Source organism: Schistocerca americana, chromosome 5, assembly GCF_021461395.2.
Source record: "Schistocerca americana isolate TAMUIC-IGC-003095 chromosome 5, iqSchAmer2.1, whole genome shotgun sequence".
Classification (NCBI taxonomy): Eukaryota; Metazoa; Arthropoda; class Insecta; order Orthoptera; family Acrididae; genus Schistocerca; species Schistocerca americana.
In genome coordinates this window covers 530,594,503-530,608,402 of record NC_060123.1, presented here as the reverse complement: position 1 = coordinate 530,608,402, position 13,900 = coordinate 530,594,503, and positions in this window count along the sequence as shown.

The window sequence follows — 13,900 nt, the reverse complement described above, 5'->3', positions numbered from 1 at the left end:
CATATCTTCAGGAGTTCTGGGAACCGGGGTGATGCAAATCTTTCTTTGATGTGTGTATATCTTTAATCACATAGATCCACCAAAATGCATAGAAAGCCAAAATGTGTTCACCCATTACTCAGCAATGTTTGAAAGTACACAAGTTTTTACACAAACAATGAAAGATAATGGGGAAATAAAAGAACAGCCTGTTTAGTGATTGATTCTATATCCACATCTACAGATACAACTACATCTCCCTGAAAAAAATTAAGGAGCCAGAGATGAGGTTGTATATGAGTGCAACATATACATACCAACAGGCAGTATGTATTAGGTTAGATTAGATTAGAGATTAGATTAATACTTGTTCCATAGATCATGAGTACGACACTTCATAATGATGTGGAATGTGTCAGGTTAATAAGAGATGTCTATACAGGATATTACATTACACAAAATATTGCATGACACTAATGTTTAAGTTGTTTTTTTCCCACCTCCCTTAATTTATATCTAAAAATTCAGCCATAGACTAGAAAGAGTTGTCATCTAGAAATTCTTTTAATTTATTTTTAAATGTTGGTTGGCTATCTGTCAGGCTTTTGATGCTGTTTGGTAGGTGACCAAAGACTTTTGTGCCAGCATAATTGACCCCTTTCTGTGCCAAAGTCAGATTTAACCCTGCATAGTGAATATCATCCTTTCTCCTGGTGTTATAGCTATGCACACTGCTATTACTTTTGAACTGGATTGGATTATTAACAACAAATTTCATAAGTGAATATATATACTGTGAGGATACTGTGAGGATCCCTAGATCCTTAAATAGATGTCTGTAGGATGACCATGGGTGGGCTCCAGCAATTATTCTGATTTCACCTTTTTGAGCAATGAATACTTTTCTACTCAATGATGAATTACCCCAGAATATGATGCCATATGAAAGCAGTGAATGAAAGTAGGCATGGTAAGCTAATTTACTAAGATTCTTATCACCAAAATTTGCAATAACCCTAATAGCATATGTAGCCGAAATCAGACGTTTCAGCAGACCATCAATGTGTTGCTTCCAGTTTAACCTCTCATCAATGGACATACCTAAAAATTTTGAAAATTCAACCTTAGCTACAGACTTCTGTTCAAAGTCTTTATTTATTACTGGAGTTTTGCCATTTACTGTATGGAACTGTATATACTGTGTTTTATCAAAATTTAAAGAGAGTCCGTTTGCTGAGAACCACTTAATAATTTTGTGAAAAACATCATTTACAATTACATCACTTAGTTCTTGGTTTTTGGGTGTTATTACTATACTTGTATTATCAGCAAAAAGGACTAACTTTGCATCTTCATCAATGTGGAATGGTAAGTCATTAATGTATATCAAGAACAGTAAAGGACCTAAGACCGAACCCTGTGGGACCCCATACTTGATAGCCTCCCAGTTTGAGGAATCAGCTGTTGTTTTAACATTACATGAACCACTTATTTCAACTTTCTGCATTCTTCCAGTTAAGTATGAATTAAACAATTTGTGCACTGCCCCCCTCAAACCATAATGATTTAGCTTATCTAAAAGAATTCCATGATTTACACAATCAAAGGCCTTTGAGAGATCACAAAAAATACCAATGGGTGATGTCCGGTTATTCAGAGCATTTAATATTTGATCAGTGAAAGCGTATATAGCATTTTCTGTTGAAAAGCCTTTCTGAAAACCAAACTGACATTTTGTTAGTACTTTATTTTTACAAATATGGGAGGCTACTCTTGAATACGGAAAGGTGCTCGACAAGGTTGTGTACTATCCCCTGTTATCTTTAACGTATACATTGAAGAGGCGCTGAAAAAAGTAAGGGAAAATTCACAGACAGGTGTAGTAACTCATGGCCAACGAATAGATATGATAAGATATGCCGATGATATAGCTGTCCTGGCTGAAAGTGAAGAAGATCTTGTAGTCCTACTGAATAGAATGGATAAAGTTACGGGTGAAGAATGTAATATGAGAATTAATAAAGCAAAAACAAAAGTAATGGCATGCAACAAAGAAGATCAAGTGAAAGTCCAAGTTCATGTAGGCAATGAACTGCTTGAACAAGTTGATAAATTTACTTATCTGGGCAGTAATATTACCAGGGATGGAAGGAGCAAGGCAGAAGTGAGAAGTAGAATAGCTCAAGCAAAGGCTGCTTTTAACAAGAAGAAAAACATATTAACATCTAAGAGCATCAACCTTGAAATCAGGAAAAGATTTTTGGAATCATATGTGTGGAGTGTGGCATGCTACGGGTGTGAAACATGGACTCTCGGGACAGAGGAACAGCAGAAGCTAAATTCTTTTGAAATGTGGTGCTATAGACGCATACTCAAAATAAAATGGACCGACAAGGTCACAAACGAAGTGGTTCTGGAAAGAGCAGGTGAGAAGAGAAGCTTCTGGAGTTTCATTGTTAAAAGAAGAGTGCAATTTACAGGCCATCTATTAAGACATAAAGGACTCATGAACACAATCATAGAGACATATGTCGAGGGAAAAAGACCAAGAGGAAGACCACGACTCAGGTACATGGATCAAATCGTGAAAGATGTGGGATGTAACACCTATAAAGAAATGAAGAGAAAAGCTGAAAGACGCACAGAATGGAGACAAGCTGCCATTGTAGCTATTGCAAACCAATCCTTGGATTGACCACTGCACAAGAAGAAGAAGACTCTTGAATACATTCCTTTCTCAAAAATTTTTGATAGAGCTGTCAGAAGAGAGATTGGGCGATAGTTGTTGACATCCAACGTATCCCCCTTTCTATGCAATGGTTTTATAATGGCATATTTCAGTCTATCGGGGAAAACACCCTGCTCCAAAGAGTTATTACATATGTGATTTAAAATTGCAGTGCTCTTTATGAGGTAAAGTGCATTATTGTTGCTAGTAGTTAATGTTGTTACCAGGCCTGTCAGGGTATGTAAGATGTGTAAGATGTTGAGTCATCACTGTGAGGAATGGGGAGATGTCACATACAAATTAAGATAGAATTTTCAGCACCTAATTCAGTTTTTAAGGGATTTCATTATTGTCTCCATTTGACCAGTTGGTCAAACCTTGCTATATCCAAATTTGTGGGGCATTTGGATGTGACAGTAGCCCTCTGTGGGACTACATGGGAATGTGAGGGCAGGCACACTCATTATCAAGGCTCCAGTTGAGCACATCTGATCACCAAAAGGGAGGATCACTGTATTGTGAACCAAGCATATCACATTTATTGCATATGCACCTACCATCTGAGAACATGTACTGGACTCCCACAACATTCTGTTTCAGCTTGCCCCAGTGGTCAGAGACTAGTAGCATGTGGAGCCAGAGACTGTGGTAATGTGTGTGTGAGATGCATTTGCATGTGTGTGTGTGTGTGTGTGTGTGTGTGTGTGTGTGTGTGTGTGTTTGCCCTGATGAGGGCATTTTGGTTGAAAGTTTATTTGTCTGACAGTCTTTTTATTGTGCCTATCTGTAACTCAGCATCTCTGCTATATTGTGAGTAGCAAATTATACATTTTATTATATTGTCATTATCCCACCCTGGATTTTATATTCTTCAGTTACAAAAGAGACTGTTTAATATGTGCTGAAAAACGTGACTTAGAGGCAGAAAGAAAAAAGGAAACCCAAGACGTCATGGAATGTTTGAAGTTCATTCCTTAACTCTGAAGCACACACTCGTTAAGAGAGCAGAGAAATGTGATGATGACAGGAAGGTTGCTGAATGCATCAACTGAGTTTTTTGTTTAGCAACAGAAGCACATTATCATCAAAATTCCTATACTAAATTAGTGTCTAACACATCCTCTGCTCGAGAAAGATGCTGCCCTCTTGCCACCAACTTTCATGCTGCTTTCCAAGAAGTATGCGGTGTTGTAGATTCTCCAAAATAATGTCAATTTTCACTGCACAATTTATTCCACAACGTCAATGAATGTCTTCCAGAAGAAGATACAATGAGCACAAAAACTCTAAAAAACCAAATTAACTAAGCACTATGGTGATGGAGTGCCGCAATGACAACACCCCTGCACTATTTTTTATTTGTTTTCATGCCAGTGACAAAAATCAGTGGAAAGAATGGTACAATGAATGAGCCATCAATGTTAAAAATGGAGGATAATTTTCTGTAAATAATTATATACAACAGCCTATTTGTTCAACATATATTGTGATATTTTATTCATGCATATGATTCTAAATCTCTTATGAAGACCATAAGTGTTGATTAGTTCTTCAATAATTCTTAACCCTCATTAGAAATGATTTTGATTCCAAAATAAATAAGAAGGTGCATAACACTGAACAAAAAGCTGTGTATTGAAATTGTTCAGAAACAATACACGTCAGGAGTTAAAAGGATTTTCACTTTACCTTATTTTACCTTCAGATTTCAGTAGATATTTGTGCTGCATATATGATTCTGTATGTTTAAAAGGCAATTAGTTGTGGAGAAAGGGAAGAAAAACTTATCTGGATTAAAATTAGAACTGAAAATTCTGCAAACTCGTAGGTTAATGGTCTTCAGATAGAATGTCTTGAGAACTGGTTATCTCACTTAAAACATGATAATGACCTCCTTTGAGCAGATTTTCACTGTACATTTTTTATCATAATACAGATGTCTTTGAAAAATGAACCACTTTTAATAAGATCAGAAAATATCTACAAGTATTCGATTAAGGGGTCATAAAGGGTCGTGCTCATCAGCTGTGGGAGGGAACTTTTCTGTTTCTTACTACTACATCCCCTATGAGTGTTTTCCCAAAATTTCAAAACTTTATAAAATATTTCCCCCATTTTTCCCAATTTGCTGGGGATGTCAGACTTGGTAGTGATGGAGGGAACTCTGACATCACAATGACGTGTCATGTACATCCTGCATCTCCATGTATCAGTAATATGGTGCCATTCTTCAACAGCACTGTGCTCTTCCAAACACAGCATGCTCTATGAACTGTCTGCATGATGTTGAGGTACTTCTGTGGCCAGAAAAATATTCAGATCTGTCCCAAACAAATCATGTACGAGGTGCATTCAAGTTCTAAGGCCTCCGATTTTTTTTCTCCAGACTGGAAAGAGATAGAAACATGTGCATTGTTTTAAAATGAGGCCATGTTCATTGTCAATATGTCCCAGAGATGGCAGCACCGTACAGCAGATGGAATTTTACCGCCAGTGGCGAGAATGAGAACTGTTTTAAATACTTAAAATGGCGACATTTTCCTTACTTGAACAGCATGCAATCATTCATTTTCTGAATTTGCGTGGTGTGAAACCAATTGAAATTCATCGACAGTTGAAGGAGACATATGGTGATGGAGTTATGGATGTGTCGAAAGTGTGTTTGTGGGTGCGACAGTTTAATGAAGGCAGAACATCGTGTGACAACAAACCGAAACAACCTTGCACTCGCAGAAGCCGGTCTGATGACATGATCGAGAAAGTGGAGAGAATTGTTTTGGGGGATCGCCGAATGACTGTTGAACAGATCACCTCCAGAGTTGGCATTTCTGTGGGTTCTGTGCACACAATCCTGCATGACGACCTGAAAATGCGAAAAGTGTCATCCAGGTGGGTGCCACGAATGTTGACGGACGATCACATGGCTGCCCATGTGGCATGTTGCCAGGCAATGTTGACGCACAACAACAGCATGAATGGGACTTTTTTTTCGTTGGTTGTGACAATGGATGAGATGTGGATGCCATTTTTCAATCCAGAAACAAAGCGCCAGTCAGCTCAATGGAAGCACACAGATTCACCGCCACCAAAAAAATTTCGGGTAACCGCCAGTGCTGAAAAAATGATGGCGTCCATGTTCTGGGACAGCGAGGGCATAATCCTTACCCACTGCATTCCAAAGGGCACTACGGTAACAGGTGCATCCTACGAAAATGTTTTGAAGAACAAATTCCTTCCTACACTGCAACAAAAACGTCCGGGAAGGGATGCGCGTGTGCTGTTTCACCAAGACAACGCACCCGCACATTGAGCTAATGTTACACAACAGTTTCTTCATGATAACAACTTTGAAGTGATTCCTCATGCTCCCTACTCACCTGACCTGCCTCCTAGTGACTTTTGGCTTTTTCCAACAATGAAAGACACTCTCTGTGGCTGCACATTCACCAGCCGTGCTGCTATTGCCTTAGCGATTTTCCAGTGGTCAAAACAGGCTCCTAAAGAAGCCTTCGCCACTGCCATGGAATCATGGCATCAGTGTTGTGAAAAATGTGTACGTCTGCAGGGCGATTATGTCGAGAAGTAACGCCAGTTTCATCGATTTCGGGTGAGTAGTTACTTAGAAAAAAGATCGGAGGCCTTAGAACTTGAATGCACCTCGTATGGGACCAGCTCAGATGTCAACCCCACCTCTTTGACAGTATCCAGGATATCAAGGACCAGCTACAACAGTTGTTGGCGAGTTTGCCTCAGTAGAGAATACAGTCATTTTCTGGAAATCTTCTCTACAAATCTGTGTGTGCTGTCAGGCCAGAGTGACACAAAGTCTTACTGATAAGTTAGCTCAAATAGCCAAGTTCTTTGCAAAAGTCACTTGTTTTGTAACCACTGAAATAGTGCCACATACCCTCTCAACATGTGAAGCTGCATTTCAGTTTTTCCTCCCCTTTCCTATTTCACTCACAAGTGACAAAATGGAAAAAAGACTATCTATATGCCCTGGTTTCTCTTAACTTGTTTTCATTCTCTTTTTGCAAAATGTACTTTAGGGGCAGGAGGATCACTATGCAATTTATCATAAGTCCCAGTTCTCTAAACTTTTTCAAGAGTGTTTCATCAAAAGAACATCTTCATCTCTCTAGGAATTACCCTTTGAGTTCACATAACTTCTTGATAAATCCCATTTATAATAAATCTACTAACATGCCTCTGAGTTGTTTCAGTGTCTCCCTTAAATCTGACCTTCTGTGGATCCCAAACTCAAGGAGAATGAGTTGCCCATGTGTTCTGCACATAGTCTGTTGAGGGAAATTTTACTGCAATTCTCCCAATAACGTCACATTAAAGATGAACACAACAGTGACAGTGGCAACAGTCATACAATACAAAAAAACAAATCTTCTAACTTAGGCACTGACAATGCTCACACAACTGTAGTTCAAAAATATTGTTTAGACTGTCAAACAAATACTGTTGAAGAATCTAAATAACAATTAAAACTATAGCAAATTCCATTGATTTAGAGCCAGAACAAAAATGGAAAATATGACATAACAATGAGGACATAACAGATTGCATACTGCTATTAATTGTAAGCATATGATTCTTACACACCAGCTTCATGAGAGTGCTCAAGTAGTTGTGTGAAAGTGAAGTCCAGTATCTGCATACATTGACACTGTGAGAAGTTATAGGAAGCAAACGACCGTACAAAAGCAATGGATGTTACTGATGCCATCAGAAAGTGTGACTCTTTCACATGAAATTTAGGATCTTCAGTGTCATCAGTATCTTCAATTAATTCTGTTAAATTCTTTGGTAATTCTTTATGATCAGATGATGCAGTGGAGTTGCTGTTTTTCAGCACCCCACATTCAGTGTTACATCTATGAAGGCCAGCATATCCATTTTCCTTTTTATCATTCATGGCGTTCATATTTCCACCATCTTCACTAGTCATTTCAGTAATGCTTTTTGCCTGATGGAGAAAAGAAAGAGAAATGGAGATACATGTGCTAGTGAATCTTACACAACAGCAATGAAGTAACAACATTCATCCAACATTTCCTGAAAGATTAGTACTCATAGTAAGTTTGTGTGTGTGTGTGTGTGTGTGTGTGTGTGTGTGTGTGTGTGTGTATGTTTAATGCCTACAATATGTGCTAGAATGAAACATGTTTGAACTGTGTAATGATAATTTTTAATTTTAGAAACTTCAACTACCATGAAACTTCCTGGCAGATTAAAACTGTGTGCCGGACTGAGACTCGATCTCGGGACCTTTGCCTTTTACGGGCAAGTGCTCTACCAACTGAGCTACACAAGCACAACTCACTGCTTTACTTCCGTCAGTACCATGCCTCCTACCTTCCAAACTTTACAGAAGCTCTCCTGCACCAGGAAGTTTCATATCCGCGCACACTCCACTGCAGAGTGAAAATCTCATTCTGGAAACATCCTCCAGGCTGCGGCTAAGCCATGTCTCTGCAATTTCCTTTCTTTCAGGAGTGCTAGTTCTGCAAGTTTCGCAAGAGAGCTTCTGTAAAGTTTGTAAGGTAGGAGGTGAGGTACTGGTGGAAGTAAAGCTGTGAGGATGGGGCGTGTGTGATGCTTGGGTTGCTCAGTTGGTAGAGCACTTACCCGCGAAAGGCACAGGTCCTGAGTTCGAGTCTCGGTCCGGCACACAGTTTTAATCTGCCAGGAAGTTTCATATCAGTGCACACTCCACTGCAGAGTGAAAATCTCATTCTGGAAACATCCCTCAGGCTGTGACTAAGCCATGTCTCCACAATATCCTTTCTTTCAGGAGTGCTAGTTCTGCAAGGTTCGTAGGAGAGCTTCTGTAAAGTTTGGAAGGTAGGAGGTGAGGTACTGGTGGAAGTAAAGCTGTGAGGACAGCACGTGAGTTGTGCTTGGGTAGCTCAGTTGGTAGAGCACTTGCTCATGAAAGGCACAGTTCCTGAGTTTGAGTCTCAGTCCGGCACACAGTTTTAATCTGCCAGGAAGTTTCATATCAGCGCGCACTCTGCTGCATAGTGAAAATCTCATTCTTCAACTACTATGTTTGGGAAAGGATACATTGCTACTCACCATAAAGATGACACACTGAGTTGTAGACACGCACAACAAAGAGACTGTTACACCTGTAGTTTTTGGCCAGAAAAGATAATGAGCACACATTCACACAAGCAAGAGCACCTATATCTACATCTACATCTATACTTTGCAAACCACCAAGAAGTGCATGGCAGAGGGTATGGCCCATTGAACCAGTTATTAGGATTTCTTCCTGTTCCATTGATATGTGGAGCATGGGAAGAATGATTTTTTCAGTGGTTCCATGCATGTTGCAACTGTTCTAATCTTATCCTCACAATCGCTATGGGAGCAATACATAGGAGGGTGTAATAATTTCCTAGAGTAATCATTTAAAGCTGTCTCTTAAAAATTTGTTAGTAGATTTTCTTCATTTCTGTGGTGCTCTCCCATGGATCAGAAAAACCTGTAAACATTCATGCTGCTCTTCTCTGTATATGTTCATATCCCTCGTTATTCCTACTTGATACGAGTCAAACATACTTGGGCAGTATTCTAGAATCAGTTGTATGAGTGGCTTGTAAGCAATGTCCTTTGTAGACTGATTGCACTTACCCAATATTTACCCATAAATTGATGTCTGACACATGCTTTACCCCCAACTGAGTCCCTGTGATCATTCTGTGTCATATGCCTACAAAGTGTTATGTATACATGTTTGTATGAGAAGACCAATTCCACCAGTGACTCATTGATATTATAGTCATAGGATATTAAGGTTTTTCATTTTGTGAAGTGCACAGTTTTAAATTCCTGAACATTTAAAGCAAGACGCTGATCATTGAACTGCTTTGAAATCTTATAGAGAGCTAACTCAATATTTATGCAGCTTCTTTCAGAGAGTATTCCATCATAGATAGATACATCACCTGCAAAAAGTCTAATGTTACTATTAATATTGTCTGCAAGGTCACTGATGTACAACATGAACAGCAAGGCTCTCAATACACTTCCCTTGGGCACAGCTGAAGTTACTTCTGCATCTGAAGCTGATTCTCGATCCAAAATAATGTACTGTGCCCTCCCTGCCAAAAAGTCCCCTTTCCAGTACCAGTTTTTCTTGATACTCCATACGACCGAACTTTCAACAATAAGCACAGGTGTGGTACTGAGTGTAATGCTGTTTGGAACTCAAGGATTACTACATCTACCCCACTTTCTTTGTCAAAAGCTTTCTGTATGTCATGTGAGAAAAGTGCCATTTGGGTTTGACATAATCAAAATTTTTTGGGATCCATGCTGGTTGGCGTGGAGGAGGTCATTCTGTTCAAGATACCTCATTATGTTTAACCTCAGAATATGTTCTAAGATTCTACAACAAATCAGCATCAAGGGTATTGGATGGTAGTCTTGTGGATCACTTCTACTACCCTTCTTATGGACAGGGCTTACCTGTGCTTTTTTCCAAGAACTGGGCAGGCTTTTCATTCAAGGAGTCTATAGTAGATTCTAGTCAGAAGAGGGGCTAAAGTAGAAACAAATTCAGTATAACATCTGATAAGGATTCTGTCTGGCCCTGAAGCTTTGCTCAATTTTAACAATTTCAGCTATCTCTCATCACCACCAACACTAATTATTATTGCACTTATCTTTACAGAGGTACAAGGATTAAATTGGGGTAATTCACCTGGGTTATTCTTTGTGAAGGAACATTTGAAAATGAGTTAAGCTTTTCAGTGTTTGCTTTGCTATGTTCAATTTCAGTTCCTGTCCTGTTCACTAGGGACTGGACCCTCACTTTGGTGCCACCAACAGCCTTTACATACAACCAGAATTTCTTCAGGTTTTGTGAAAGATCGTTTGACAACATTCTGGTATGGAGTCATTGAAGGCCTCACACATTGCTCTCTTAGATAGCCAAATGCATCTCATTCAGCAGCTCTCTATCTATAGCCCTATGCTTTGTTTTAAACATATTATGCAGCTTCATCATGGTTGCTGATACAATTTCTCATGTGGACATCTTCAAAGAAGTCAGATCTATATTTTGCCATTAAATCCAATATATTTTCATCTTGAGTGGTGATCTGATCTACCTATTGGTAGTTTTCAGAGAAAGCTTTTAATAATTTTTCACAGGATGTCTTATCACACCCACCACTAACAAAGTTGTAATTTACCCAATTGATTGTTGGATGATTAATGTCTTCACTTATAATTACAGTATGATTGGGGAACTTACATAGAAGTGAACTGAGGTTCTCTCTTAAACTTTTGGTTATATCTGGACATGAGTCTGATGGGCAATAGAAGGATCTAATTATCATTTTATGCCCACCCATCATATTGAGTCTTGCCCAAACATTCTCACATTTAGCTTGAATTTCTATCTTGGTGCATCTGACTTTCATGTCTACTGTGACAAATACACGACCTCCATTTCCCTCTAGCCTATCCTTCCAATATTCACTTACATTTTCTGCAGACAACCTTGTAGGTGGGGCAACCACAATTATGAATAGTCATCTTGGGTATTAATAACCACCTCAGCTGTATTGAGTCCTTTATTATTGCATAACTACTAGTTTCATGGCACTAAAAGCCACATCTTCTGGTGAATGTATGACAACAAATGTTGGGTAAAAAGATTCCGAGCATTTCCGCACTAATGTTTTATTCATATGTTCACTTGAAGATGTGGCTCTTAGTGTGATGAAACCAGTAGTGATCCAGTAATAAAGGGCCAAATACAGCTGAAATGATTATTAATATGCAAGATGACATAAATTTGCACCAAAAATCTTACTGCTATCAATTTCAGTTTTCAATCAGCTTTCTGTATCTAGTACTATGTAAGCTTCACTACTTTTCAGGAGTGGTTCAAACTCTGGAACTTCATTACAAGTGCTATAGCAGTTAACCATTACAGTTTTAATACTCTCACCTGTGGGAGGCATTTCTTTCAATCTTACACTGACACTTCTGGGTTTCCTACAGATATCATTGTCTGGACTGGATGGTGAGCCACCTAATCTCGTTTGCCCCATACACAGTCAACTACCTGGATAGCAGGCTCTTATGTGTAGTGCACACCTGACTCATTCCCTACAGTTCTCAGTCCTATGGTACAAGTCTAGAAAGTCACAGCCTATCTTACCATAGAGCCTTCAATGTCTCTGGTTCAGTCCTTCCACTCAACTCAGTACCAAAGGGCCACAATCAGTTCTCAGGAAAGTTCTGCAAATTGTGAGCTTCACTGAAACTTGATGTGCAAGGCTGGTCTTCTCAACTTTCTCTGCCAGTTGGTGGAATGTCCAAAGTATGACCTCAAGCCCAGATGACAAGCATCATTTGTTCCAATGTGTGCCACAATCTGCATCCTGTTCTCTAAATGGCTGCCTAGACAGCCTCTTCAATGTGTTAAATGAGGCCGCAAGCCATAGACACTGAGTGCACCTGATATCCTTTCCTATCCCTTCATGGCATTTCCTTAAAGGGCACCATCATTCACAAAACAATTGAACTGCCAATGGTTAATAGACCCCTACTCTTTTGTGTTTGCCTCTTCATGACAATGGACAAAACATGTTTCCCAAAAACAGGTGAAATGTGTCCCACTGGTTCAGTTTCAGTGAAAGACAGCACCTCAAACTTTGTTGTTAAGGGAAGTGCTATTACATCCTGAGACATCCCTCATCCATTTCCAATCTGTACAGGATACCTAGCTCTACTGTTGAATTGCTGTTTGCAGTCAGGTGGATGAATAATGGTCCCATGCTTTCTGCAGAGGAGATAGGATCCACTAGAGTGGATAGTAATTGAGGTACTTTTGGTACCAGTACCATAGATACACAAGAGTTTGAAGCTCTTCCACCACAAAACCTCACAGCAGATGGAAATCACCTTGGCTACTGTGAAATGACAGTCAAGCAACTTATTTCTTGTTCAAGTGTAGCATTTACAGTAGGACTGCATTTTAGCTGCTGCAATGTGTTACAGATCAGTGAACAAATCACTGATTAAGCCCACTGATTATCTTTTAAGCTGTTGAGCTAAAAAGTTGCAAATCTCCTGTCAGAATTGAAGCAGATACGTAAAGCAAGATTTCTATTAAGGCAACAGAAAATCCTGTGGTAAAAATTACTAGTTTTCTAAAACATTTTGGATTAATTATACTTGTTAGCAAAATGGAAAACAAAGTTAATTTACAATAAATGTAGATATGGCTGCTCCTTTAAGGGAAAACTAGATGTAACACAGCAAGTTTGTCAGAATATCTGTTAAGTAACTAAATCACAAATGCAGATTTATCACAAATTAGATTATGCACAAGACAATAGTAGCTTCTGGAAACTATCAAAAATGTACGTTTATTTGCATTGGTATAGAATGAAATTCAGGAGTGATCTGTTCTTGTGCACAATGAACCTCAGATGGTAATTTGCTATCAAATAAGTTATCTATCCAAAACACTAATACCAGTAACTTATGAAAATACAGGTTTGTAAGTACCTGAAAAATCTAAAAAATAACCTATTTCTTGCCTCATGCACACATCATCACACACACGATCACCATCACTGGCAACTTGGAGCAGAATGCTAAATCTATAACAGTCTATTTGTTGTACCTGCCTGCAACTCAGCACATCTTCTTTATGGTGAGTAGAAATCTATCCCTCTCCTAATATTGTTGATATCCCAAGGTGGCATTTCTGTTGTTTGATTTTAACTACCATGTTTAAGATATTATAGATCAAAAAGAGTGCCATGTACAATGTTCAAATTCTTTTCAAATTAAACTTGTAAGTCAGTAGATGTCTGCATGTATGAGTCAATCAATTAATTTCTTATCATTCAGCTTTAAGGATTTAAATGCTATCAGTTTTGTCATTTTCTGTACACATGCACAAATAAATGTACAAATATATGGAGTGAGTCATCAAAAGACAAGAGAAGGCATTGGATGTGATTTTGTCATTGACTGCTGAGTATTCATACAATACAGTAGAAATGAGATCCTCAAGCCTGTCATTCAAAGAGGTTGAATGCAGACTGTCAATCATCCATTTGGTTCCTTGCACACAATGTGACGTCTGTTCCAAATATTTGTCACTGTCTTGTGTGGTGGTTTGTGCATTCAGAAACACTATCTCTG